Raw genomic sequence first — 12717 nt, 5'->3', positions numbered from 1 at the left:
TTCTTGAAAATTCTAAGGATAGGGCTGGATTTTGTTTTGTATTTTTTATGATTCTTTTTATTGTCATCTCTTACAACATGTTGTGATTTAATATTTTATTCTAATTTTGCATTTTCTTAGTATATATTTTAAGAGGTTTTGCTAAGGTAGGGTTAAACTTTTGAATAATCGGACTGGGCTTGGGATTATAAAATATTAATTCTCTTCTTTTATTAAAATAAAAATATAATTTTTAAAATTAATCTTTATTTATTTTATCTAAAAATCATAAAACCTGTAGTAATAATTATAAAATAAAAACAGATCTAAAAAAATATACTGTCTCTACAAAATAGATTTAAAAAAACAAAAGGTTTAATCAAAAAAAAATAAAAGTGCTAATCAAAAAATAGAAAAGATCGAATCAAAAATGGAAAAGTGTCAATTATAAAAAATTCTAGTCAATTTTTCTTAAATTATTAGTTTTTTATTTTTTCTACTTAAGTAATTTTTTCTTTTTTAATTTATTTTCTTCTCATTTTTGATCATTCTTTTTGTCTTTTAAAAAATAATTTATTTATTTTCCTTGTCATTTTTCTTTATTTCCCTATTTTTATGCCATTTTAAACAATTCTTTTCTTTTTTTTCATCCTATTTAATAATTTTTTGACTTTTTATTCTTATTTTTTATAAATTAACAGTTATATGAACTGTATTTTTGTGCTTTTGTTATTTGAATACTCATAAAAATAGAAAATTATATGTATAGATATGGTGGAATTTAAAATGAAACAGAATAATTTTTAAGTTGCTTTTTAGATACTAATAAAATATACGAGTTATTATTATTCCAAAATACTACAAATATTATTTGAGGATACTAAAAAATGGAGCATTCAATTAGAACTCTAATGGAATCAAACCTGTGCTACAGACTACAACCTATTTAAAGAATTTAAAACAACCAATTTTAACATCATCATAAGAAAAATCACTTATTAACAGCAATATGATGTGATACTTACAAATAACTAGTAAATTTATGTGCGGATAGTAGGAATCAAAGATGTGGTAATAGAAATACATAATATTTTGATCACAAACACAATATAATTGTAGAAAGATATAATTTTTATCATAATAAAAAAAATGAAAAAAAATTATTAGATCATAAACAAAATCTACTAAAATTTGCCACGATTTCTGAGTTTGGAGAGTATTTGAATACTGTTAAGAGATAAATTCATATTTGGACTAAAAAATCTTAAAATATTGCAAAGATTATTATCCGAAGTTAATTTAGACATAAATAAGGCTATTCAAAAAGTTACTAAAGTAAAAACAGCTATAACACAAAATAAATATAAAAAAAAGAAATTAAAATGGATCAGTTAGAAGATGAACATTATGAATTAAATATAATACTTGAAGCTCTGCAAAAAACACCCTTCTACAACTATAACCCCTATATCTCTACAGTCTCACTCTACATGCACATCACAATTTACCACTGATGAAGTGAGGAAAGCTATCCTTTCCTTTCATCGAGATTCAGCACATGGCCTTGATGGAATCCGTCCTATATTTCTCCAGGACATTACTTCCCTCTCAATATGTTCTCAAACTTCCATTCTTTCCAAAATTACAAACTTTTACAACAAAATCTTAAAAGATGATGTGCCAACCTTTGTTTCCCCTATTCTTTTCGGTGCCAGGCTAATAGCCCTTCAAAAACCCAATATAAGACCGAATTGGCTCGACCTTTCGTCGTTTAGTAGCTAAAATGATTTCCTCTCGAATAAAGCATGAAGCTTCAAATATACTAAGTCCTTTCCAACTTAATGTTGGTATACCTGGCGGCTGTGAAGCTGTTGTTCATCTAACGAGAATACACTTAGAAACCCAGCCAACCAACGAATCTTTAGTCAAAATCGACTTCAACAATGCTTATAACACTCTTTCTCGGAATTGAGCTCATCGAGTATTCTCTTTCCTGGTTACACTAAATTCTTTTATTCATGCTATCAACAGCCTTCCACTCTCCAATTTGATACCTATAAAATTCCTTCGATTGAGGGCATACAACAGGGAGATCCTCTAGGTTCTTTATTTTTCTGTTTAGGGATCAATGAAATTGTTAAATCTATTAACGAGGCATGTTCATTATCATTGCATGCATGGTACATCGATGATGGAATCCTTTGTGGTCCAAATGACGAAATCAATAAAGCTGTAATGATAATCAAGGATGCAGGGCTATCCATTGGTCTATCAATCAACCATGAAAAATCAGAATTTATTCCAATTAATTCATCTGAAAACAATTTTCATAATTTCAAACAGATTACTCTGGAGGAATTATCTCACTTAGGTGCTCCCGTTGGTGGACACACAGCCATATCATCCTTCCTACATTCTACACTCGAAACCCTTAATGAGTTGGCTGACCTATTTTCCCTTCTCCTTTCTCATAAAGCCTTTTTTCTCCTGAAAAATTTCTTCAATATCCCAAAAATTCTTTACGCGCTCTGCTCTACCCCTATTTTTAAATTTCCCACTTCCTTAGGAATTTATGAAAATGGGATTAAAGTCCTAATTGAAAGTATCCTTAATCTAAAATTCCATGAATTAGCGTGGACACAAGCCACCCTTCCTACCAAGATGGGAGGACTAGGCATCAGATCCCCTTCCGATCTTGCCTTAACTGCCTTTATATCGAGCTGTCTTTTAACCAAAAATTTAGTCAATCCTAATTCCTTAAATTCTGACCCTTCCTTTGATAGTGCCATCATTGAATGGAAATCTCGATTCATTGCCGACCACCCAATTCCAGCCAGAAACGAACAAGCAGAAGGACTGAAATAAGCCCATTATTGCAAGCTGCGTCGAATCTCTCCTTTCCAGTATGCAATCATTGGACCGTCCCTTATTCTCCTCCCTGCTTAATGGTTCTGGACATGAGTTTCTCGAAGCCATTCCATCCGCGAACTTACAATTACAATTGACCCAAAATGAGCTAACTCATGCTATAGGCATCCGTTTAAATTGCTTAGTAACCCAACCCCACATCTGTGCCGGCTGCAGTTCTGCTGTTTTGAGTAATGGAAGGCATAGTCTACATTGTCGTTCATGTAAAGGCCGCATCGTTAGACATAACATTTGCAATTCTATAATTCTTAGAGCTCTGAGATCCGCTCAAATTCCTTCTATTCTACCCTCTGGTCTTTTCAGATCTGATGGGAAACGCCCTGACGGGATTTCTCAAATTCCCTGGAAGCGAGGTCAATTCTTGGTCTGGGATTACTCTTGTATTGATCCTTTGGCTCCTTCCAATCAATCCCTTAACATTCTGGAGAACAAGGAGCTTCTAAAAATTGCAAAATATTCAGAGATATCCCAAGATCACTTATTCATTTCCATCATTTCTACTACCTTGACTACCTTTGGGAATCGTGCTCTTTCTTTCTTCAAGGAACTTGGATCGCTAATCCGCAAACTAACAGATGAACCTCGTGAAGGCTTCTTCTTAAGACAAAGACTCGCAATAGCAATTCACAGAGCCAATTACATCAGCTTCATTGGCAGCCTCATCTCACATGATGATTAGAATATATTTTATATAATTTTAATCGCGTAATGAATAATTTATTTATATAATAACTTTTCAATGTTCATTTTTATATTATTAAACATTAATATAATTTTATTTATGTACATTAAAAAAGTTAATATTGATAATAATAAATAATCAAAACAAATATAATAACTACAATAATATATATCAAAAAATTACTTATATGATATAATATATCAGAAAAAGGGATTACAACTACAGAGAAAAATACTGAGGCAGTTAAAAAAACCACCAAAACCAACAAACTTAAAACTATTACAGTTATTTCTAGATTCAGCAACGTAATATTCAAAATTCATTTCAAATTTTGTGGGAAAAGCAATAGATTGGAGATGGACAAAGGAAGACAAAGACACAGGCTTGTTAATCGATCCATTTAAAAAGTTCGAATCACGATCTTTTGGGAAAAATAGGATCGAAATCCAGGATCGACCTTTTTTTTAAAAAAGGATCGCGATCTTCTTAATTTCTGATCGATGCAAAATTAACTAATATAAAAATTAATTCTTCTTCTCCGTTTTATGGCGATTTCCAGGTTTACCCGGGTAGGCCAGTTTTCCCTCTGATTTTTCTTTTCCATTTTTGACGGTCCTGAGCATCAATACTTGTAAGATTCAAGCTTCTCATATCCGCCGCTATCACATTTGTCCACGTCATCTTGGGTCTTCCTCTAGGTCTTGATCCTCCTACTTCCATCATTGTGCATCTCTTTACCCAGTCATCTCTTGTCATACGTTCCACATGCCCAAACCATCTTAGTCTATTTCGTCGCATTACCATACCAATCATTTCTATACCTAATCTTGCTCGCAATTCCTTGCTAGTTTTTCTCTCTCTCAGAGATACCCCACACATCCATCTAACCATCCTCATCTCTGTTCTTTCTAATTTGGCTTCGTGAATTGCTTTCATTGCCCATGTTTCACCGCCATAAACTAAACAACTCCTCACGCAGCTTACGTAAACTTTCCCCTTTAACTTCAGAGAAACTTTTTTATTTGTAAGAATAGATGACATCTCTCTGAACTTCTTCCAAGCTTGTCTGATCCTTGCAACAACAGCAGAATCTACACCACCATCTGCGTTTAGCATATCACCTAAATAACAAAACTTATCCACTTTTTCTAGGATTAACCCATTGCCAATATCCAGACCACCATTTTTTAGGTTATCATTATTATGTATCCCTTTCATGCATGTTTTACAAATAAAGGTCATTCTTTCTAACATCAAACTGCCTTTTTTCCCACTACATCTTTTATGTACCCATTTCTGGCATCTGGTGCATTGGATAGAATTTCTAGCAACTCCTTTCCCACATACACCACAAGGCCACTTACCTGATTCTTCTATCTTTAGATTTTCCCCACCAATCATCACCTTTGTTTTTGATGCATTCATTTTCAGGCCCTTTGCTTCCATAGTCATCTTCCATTTACTAACTTTATCCCTCAATTCTCCCTCACTGTTTGCGATTAATACAAGGTCATCTGCATATAATATCTCCCAGGGAAGTCCTTCACGCATTTCTCTAGCCACCACATCCATTACTAAGATAAATAATAATGGACTCAGCACGGATCCTTGATGAAGTCCTACCTTCACCTCAAAGCTGTCACTATCACCATGATCCGTCCGTACTGCTGTTTGTGCTCCAACATACATTGCCATCACTGCGGTAACTAACCATTCCTCCACACCGGATTTTCTCAAGGCCCATCTTGTAATCTCACGCGGCACCCTATCAAATGCTTTCTCCAAATCAACAAACGCATAATAGAATTTCTTTTCCTTCGCAAGATACTTCTCCTGAATTTGTCTCACCACAAAAATTGCATCTGTCGTGCCTTTTCCCGATGTAAAACCAAACTGCATTTCATCAATTTTGATTTGTTCCCTTATCCGCTTTTCTAACACTCTCTCAAAAACTTTCATTGCATGTTCCAAGAGTTTAATAGCTCTGTAAGACCCACAATCTAAAGGATCACCTTTCCCCTTGTATACTGGGATAATTATACTTCTTCGCCAGTCCTCGGGAATAGTACCTTCTGTGACAATCTGATTTGCTAAATTCATTAACCATTCAATCCCTAAATCATCAGAACCTTTAAACATCTCTGATACCACCATCGTTAAACCCGATGCCTTCCCTTTCTTCATCTTTTTCACTGCTCTCCTTATCTCGTCCTTGCCAAATTTACACCCTGGACCTTCTACCTTTGCACAACTAATATTATTATTCCATTCATTTTCTTCATTCAAAAGTCCTTTCATGTAAATCTTCCAGGTGTTCTTAATACCACTACTATCAATCGTCATTTTTCCTTCCATATTTTTCAAACACTTTACACCTATCACATCCTGCCTCTTTTTTGACATCTGTTTTGCCATTCTAACCATATTTCCAATTCCATCAGCGCATTTCATTTCTTTAGCAAACTCGTGTCTTTTTTCTTCTTGAGCCTTCGCTATTAATTTCTTAGCATTTCTTTTAGCCATCTTGTAAATATCATTATCACTATTTTCTTTGCTATTATACCATACTTTGAAACACCTCCGTTTCTCATCCACGGCTTTCGCTACCTCTGGGCTCCACCACCAAGTCTCCTTATGTCTAGGCGGCCCTTTTGTCCATCCTCATACCTCCTCAGTTGTCATTACCCAAGCTTTCTTCATGGCGTCCCACTTGTCATTCACCCCAGATGCTTGTGCCACCTCCGCCTCCCTAATCGCCAATGCCATATTGAATTGACGTCTAGCATTCTCCTCCTTCAATTTCCAAACCTTCAGCCTTGGGACAAACTTTCTTTTAGTGACCCTGGCACCTTTAAGAGTGAGATCTCCTACAACTAGTCGATGCTGATTTATACATTCCTCTCCCGGTATCACTTTCACATTTTTTATTATACATCGATCACATCTCCTTAATAACAAGTAATCCACAACACTTTTGGTACTACCCGACTTATAAGTCACCAGCTTCTCTGATTCTTTCTTAAACATTGTATTACAAACAATCATATCCATAGCATCACTAAATTCTAAAATCCTCTCTCCTTCCAAATTTCTCATGCCATAACTGAACCCTCCATGTACTCCTTCATAACCCTCACTACTCGCTCCCACATGTCCATTCAGATCGCCAGCCAGGATAATCCCCTCTTCATTTGCCAGTCTCGATGTCACCCCCAATAGACTGTCCCAAAATACATCTTTCTCTTCTTCACTTCTTCCAACCTGAGGAACATATGCCGAGATCATATTATATAGCTTTCTACCAATAATCATCTTGATAACCATTATCTGGTTGTCTAGCCTTCTCACTTCGACTACTTTGTCTACCAATTTCTCCGCAACCAATACCCCAACTCCAGCCTTACCATCATTACCTCCTTGCCAAAAGAATTTATACTTTTCGCTAGTCTTGCCAATCATTCTGGTCCCATTTCCTTTCCATCTAGTCTCCTGTATGCAGCACACATCTATATGTCTTCTGTGCAATACATCGACGACTTCTCCCGCTCTTCCCGTCATACTCCCAACATTCCATGTCGCGACCCTAACTCGATCACCCGTAAACTGGTTTCTCCACTTTTTATTAGGTCGTTTATGGCCGTCATAGGTTTCATTTTCATGAATAGTGGTTCCACCAGGTTTCCCATCCTTCTTTTTGTCGTAGGCGGATGAGGAGGCCCACGGGGTACTTTGGGCTGTACCCCGCCCATGCTTTGTTGTAACCATAGGGAAATTTTTGTAGCATGGTTTTTACAATCGGATGCCCTTCCTGACATCAACCTCTTTAAGTGGTTTTTACACCCCGTCGAGGAGACGGTGATCCTATTCTAGACCCAGATCACAGGGAACCTTTTAGACCTCCATTTGCCGCCAAAAGACGTTGCCACTCCCCCGCCACGATGAGGCTGAAGGTAGGATTTTGGGAGAGAATATAAAAATTAATTAAATATGGTATAAATTTATTGTAATTGAATAATATAATATAAGTATAACAATTAGAATATATTTATTATAATTAAAATTAGCCTTTATTAATAAATTTTTTTCTAAATTATCATCATTTAAACAACCACGTTTTTCATTAAGTACATGTTTAGCTAGACTAAACAAGCGCTCCACAGGAGCGTTTGATGGTAAAGGTGTGTTATATTCAATAAATGTTTTTTTAAAATTAACACAATTATTAAAAATATTCACAGAATAATCATTAGAATTTAAAAAAATTATTAATGGAAAAAGCATTTTGTGACGAATTTTTCCAAAAAGGTATCGATTTCATCTATGCATTCATTTGAAGGATCTGCATGCAGTTGACCCTGTATATTTTCTAAATGGGCAATTAACATTTCTTTTAGCAACAAATTTTGTGATCAATAAAAGGCTTATTGAGCTTAAACTTTGGGTGCCAATATATTACTGTCATCATATAGTGAAGGACATTTATATTAATAAATGATAATTAATTTATTATTAAATAAATGTTCATTCATATAAATCAGGTATCTGCAAAAGTTAGCCCTTTCAAATTTTACAGTCAGTCCTGACCAATCATCTGTATAATATTGATTAAATTTAATGATTTACAATGCCTATTATGGCCCATTAAAATTTTACCAGATATTAGAGGCTTAGTAGACCAGGCCTGTTAAAAATATTTTATTAAATTTGCCAGATAAGGGCAATTTTTTAATAAATTTTGCAGATATCTGATATAAAAGGGTAATATAGGTTATCTTAAATTCAAGTTTACTGTCTACGTTAATAGCTGTCCAAGATGATATGGGCAAAAGATTTTGAGAAAATATTTTCCTATGATATGAATATAATTAGACTTTTTTTAGCATTTAAAAACTTATAAATAAAGGGTTCAACACAAATTTTGTTAAATATATTAAGTATATTATTTATATGTGGTTAAAAGGTTTTAAATATTAAAAATTAATTTCAACTCCCATTAAAAATACTAGTCTCTCTTCCATATCCATGCTATGAATGGGTTAATATTAATAATACTATTAAAATTCCTGATTATTATAATTAAGATTAACACATCAATAAATATTTTATTAATTATTGTAAATAATTCTTCTTATATGTATATTGTTATGCTCTTCATAAGTAATAAAAATTGTATTTTTAAAAGAATTATTACTTGTAAATGTCTCTTTAGAACTACTAATCTTTGAAGAAGATATTTTTTGCTTAAAGAGCATTTGCATAGATCATTGTATGGTTATCTCTAGTGTTAAACGGCTCATTTTGAGCCGAATTTTAAAAATGGCTAACTCAATGTTTTATTCAGAAAAAATATTATGCAAACCTTAAGATTTTGCTCATAGGTGGCACAAAGGTTTGGACATCTATTAGCGAAATCTCGAGGCTTATATAATATTACTGGCTAAAATATTGAGTTAGCCGTTTTTAAAAATCTACTCAAATAGAGCTGTTTAACAAAGTTACCTCCATCGTTTCACATAAAGTAAAATACTTACGTAAATTATGTAATGGTAAAATATTCTCATTCTCACTTATATCTGCTGTCACATCAATAGTAGTAGATGTATTATCTTATAAATCTATAATGGAGGACATTATTAAAACCTAGAATTTATTTATATTATAATATAATTAAATAAAATAAAAATTTGTAGTTGTAGGCTCTAAATCTCGTACAAAAAATTTGGGAAATCGTTGAAATATGGTGGAATGTCGGTTGACAAAATATGATGTAGATAGATATTTTTTTTAAAAAAAAATTTTATTTTAATTTTCAAAATTTTTATTTTATTTATTGCTTTTTAAGCAAAAAAGTAATTTTTAAAAGGATCGGGATCGAATATTTAATAAAATGATCTCGATCACGATCCTCAATTTAAGGTCAGAATTCTAAATCCGAGAAAATTGACAAATTTAGGATCGAATCCAGGATCGGCGATCTTTTGATTCGATCCTTTAACAATTCTGCAAAGACACCTATGAAAAAATAAAGCAAGCAATAAGTAAAGTTCCAGTATTACGACATTATGATCCAAAATTACCAATTATACTAGCAACAGATGCTTCAGTCATAGTGGTAATCTTACATATAGAATGGGGAAAGGAGAGACCATTCGCCTCAAGAACGTTAAATATAGCAGAGAAAAATTATAATCAAATAGAAAGAGAAGCTCTGGCCATTATATTGGCGTTACAAAAGTCAAAGAATTTATATAAGGAAAAACACATTACAAACAGACCATTCATCCAAGAAAAGATTGGGCTTTATTATTGGCAGGTAGCCAGTATGAAATAGGATTCAAGAGTAGCCGGCAATTAGTCAATGCTGTCATGCTATCTCGATTAACTATACAAAGGAACACAATATCAAAATTGAAAGAAAAACAATGCAAGATGATGTAATCTTTAAATAAAGTATGCAGGTAGAGACCAATAAACTATGATACATGCCTAAAGGAGTATAGCCAAAGAAGAGAGGAAATCACAAGAGAGAGTGGTTGTTTAATGTGGGTAACTAAAATGATAATACCACAACAATACCGAATTTACATGTCACACATGATACATCAAGGACATATTGTAATGGTTGAAAGATGAGAGCAAGACAATACTTGTGGTGGCATAATATAAACCAAGATATAGAAACATTGGTCGAAAAATATAGAGAATACCAAGAACAACACGATGCAGACATCAATTCAAAATTGGCCAAAACCATCAAAAGCATGGCACCGAGTATATAATGATTATGCTTGACCATTTCAAAATCATTATTGGTTTGTAGTGATAGATGATAGCAGTCGGTGGCCAGAATTATTTCCCATGACTTGTATTACAACTGAAAGCACGATAAAAATAGAAATATCTTTGCCAAGATTTTCCAAGACAATAGTTTCTGTTAACTTACCACAATTAAGTGGTAAAGAATTCAATGATTTTTATGAAAAAAACGGAATGCGATTAATACATGAAAGTCCATATCATCCACAGACCAACAGTATAGCCGGACATTTATTTAGAACTTTTAAACATAGCACGAATAAAAGAAACGAGGAGTAATTTGAAACCATTTTAGCTACTTTTCTATACAATTACTGTATCGGGGGAAAAAAACTATCAAAATCCAGCTCCTATTAAAAATAAAATTAAACTTAAAGGATTGCTAGAACAAATATTCTAACGGGGGAACAAGAAGGAGAAGTTAGAATATTACTCAAGAGATGAATAAAAAAATTTGGTCACGAATGTACAATAATAAAGAAAAAAAATTGGGATATGGCCATTATTAAAAGCATTCTAGGACTACGATATGAAGTAAGTATAGGGGGTAAAACGACTATATCATGTTGATCAATTAAGGAAAAGTACCGAAAATATATTAACCGAAGAGTACGAATTAGTAGAGAGAACTGAAGGGATAACAAGCAAAGAGGTCCAAGTAAACATTAACAAAGTGATAAAAATAATACGAGTCAAGAAGCTGAAGGAATTATTACAGAAAAATTAGAAACTACAATAGATCAAGATCGATATCTTAAAAGAGTAAAGATGAAACTAGTGTTGTCGATTTTTAAAATCGACCCCATTAAGATTTCAGCTAAAATATTTTGTAAGCCTCGAGATTTAGCATTATAGATCCAAACCTTTTTTGGCATCCATGAGAAAAATCTCCAGGCTTGCATAATATTATTCTAACTAAAATCTTGTTCAGGCCATTTTTGAAAATCGACCTACATCGGAACACTAGATGAAACCAATTAGTTTTGGGATAAATGTTATTTATTAACAGTTCAATGAACTATAATATTTATTATTATTTTTGTACTTTTGTTATTTGGATACACACTTAAATATAATTATATATATGTGGAATTCGAAATGAAATAAAATAGCTTTTTAATTGCTTTTTAATAAATACAAGATGCGAGTTATTATTATTTCAAGATACTACAAATTATTTCAGACTTATTTTTTATTACTTTTTGGCAATCAAATTATTTTTATTAATATTTTTTTATCAAATTATTTTACTACAATTGCTGAATTAAATTAATCTCTTGATTATAATTTACCTTTTTTAAGTTAAGTAAATTTAATTATAATACTAAACTATATGTAAATTGTTAAAATATAATCATATATATTATATACTTATTTTTTTAATATTTATACAAGCATTAAATACTTCTGAGCAAATAAAAATTTTTTGTAAGTATTTTTAATACTATATCTTAGATTTATGAATACGTAAAAATGAGGTAAATGTTATAATCTAAAGAATTTCAGCCATTTTTCGTCATTCATTCTATTTGATGTGTATATCTTTTAAAAAGTAATTTTTTTTGTTTTAAAAAATAAAATCGTAAAGATTTGGTATAGTAACAAGAAAAACATTAATAGTGATACTCCATATCAAATGAGCAAAAAAAGATTTTCTGCCGACCCCCTTTGATTTTTTTAAAATTTGGTAAGTAAAGATGGGTTGATGTTACTAAGAAATGGCCAATAACCTCCTAACACTTATTTTTTTTTTATCTATTTTAGGGATGAAGGGCCTCGTCCCAGACCGATTAATATAAATATAAAAGAAGAGTTTAGTAATGTCTATTTTAAAATTTGAAGGTAATAATTTCCAATAAAATGACCGGAAATTGGAAAAATCAAAAATTTTTTTTTTTTATCTAAGTATAATCTTAGTATGTATTTTTGATATAAAATTTGTCATTTACAATTATGAAGTTTTTAAGATATGTTTAATTGAATGAAATCAGATAATGGTAAAAATAGATCATTTCTGCCACTTTGAACACTAATATTTAGAAAAATATATAAATATTCCCAAAAAAGGGTGTTTTAATATAAAATTACATTTTTAATGGTTTTTTTTACCTATTTGATATAATTTAAAGGATTATTCATTTTATAAGTGAAAATAACAACCAATGGAAGTTTCAATCAATAAAAGAAATTCGGTCCCATGCCAAATGTAGCATGTGTTAAAAATTCCTGAAATTATTAAAAATCGGTATTTAGCTCGCTAGCACACCTGGTCCCGAAATACATGCCGATTTTTGTGCATGTAAAATTTTTAG

The 12717-nt window shown here is 32.1% G+C and overlaps 1 protein-coding gene across 4 annotated transcripts in view; it reads left to right on the top strand.

Annotated features, from left to right (window-relative positions):
• Positions 1-12717, top strand: part of LOC135927469 (obg-like ATPase 1) — a 124909-nt gene that overhangs the window by 36983 nt on the left and 75209 nt on the right. The gene's annotated exons all lie outside the window — the stretch shown is intronic.

This window comes from Gordionus sp. m RMFG-2023, chromosome 3, assembly GCF_954871325.1.
Source record: "Gordionus sp. m RMFG-2023 chromosome 3, tfGorSpeb1-WG-v2, whole genome shotgun sequence".
In the NCBI taxonomy this organism is placed as follows: domain Eukaryota; kingdom Metazoa; phylum Nematomorpha; class Gordioida; order Chordodea; family Parachordodidae; genus Gordionus; species Gordionus sp. m RMFG-2023.
This window is presented reverse-complemented; position numbering and strand designations above follow the sequence as displayed.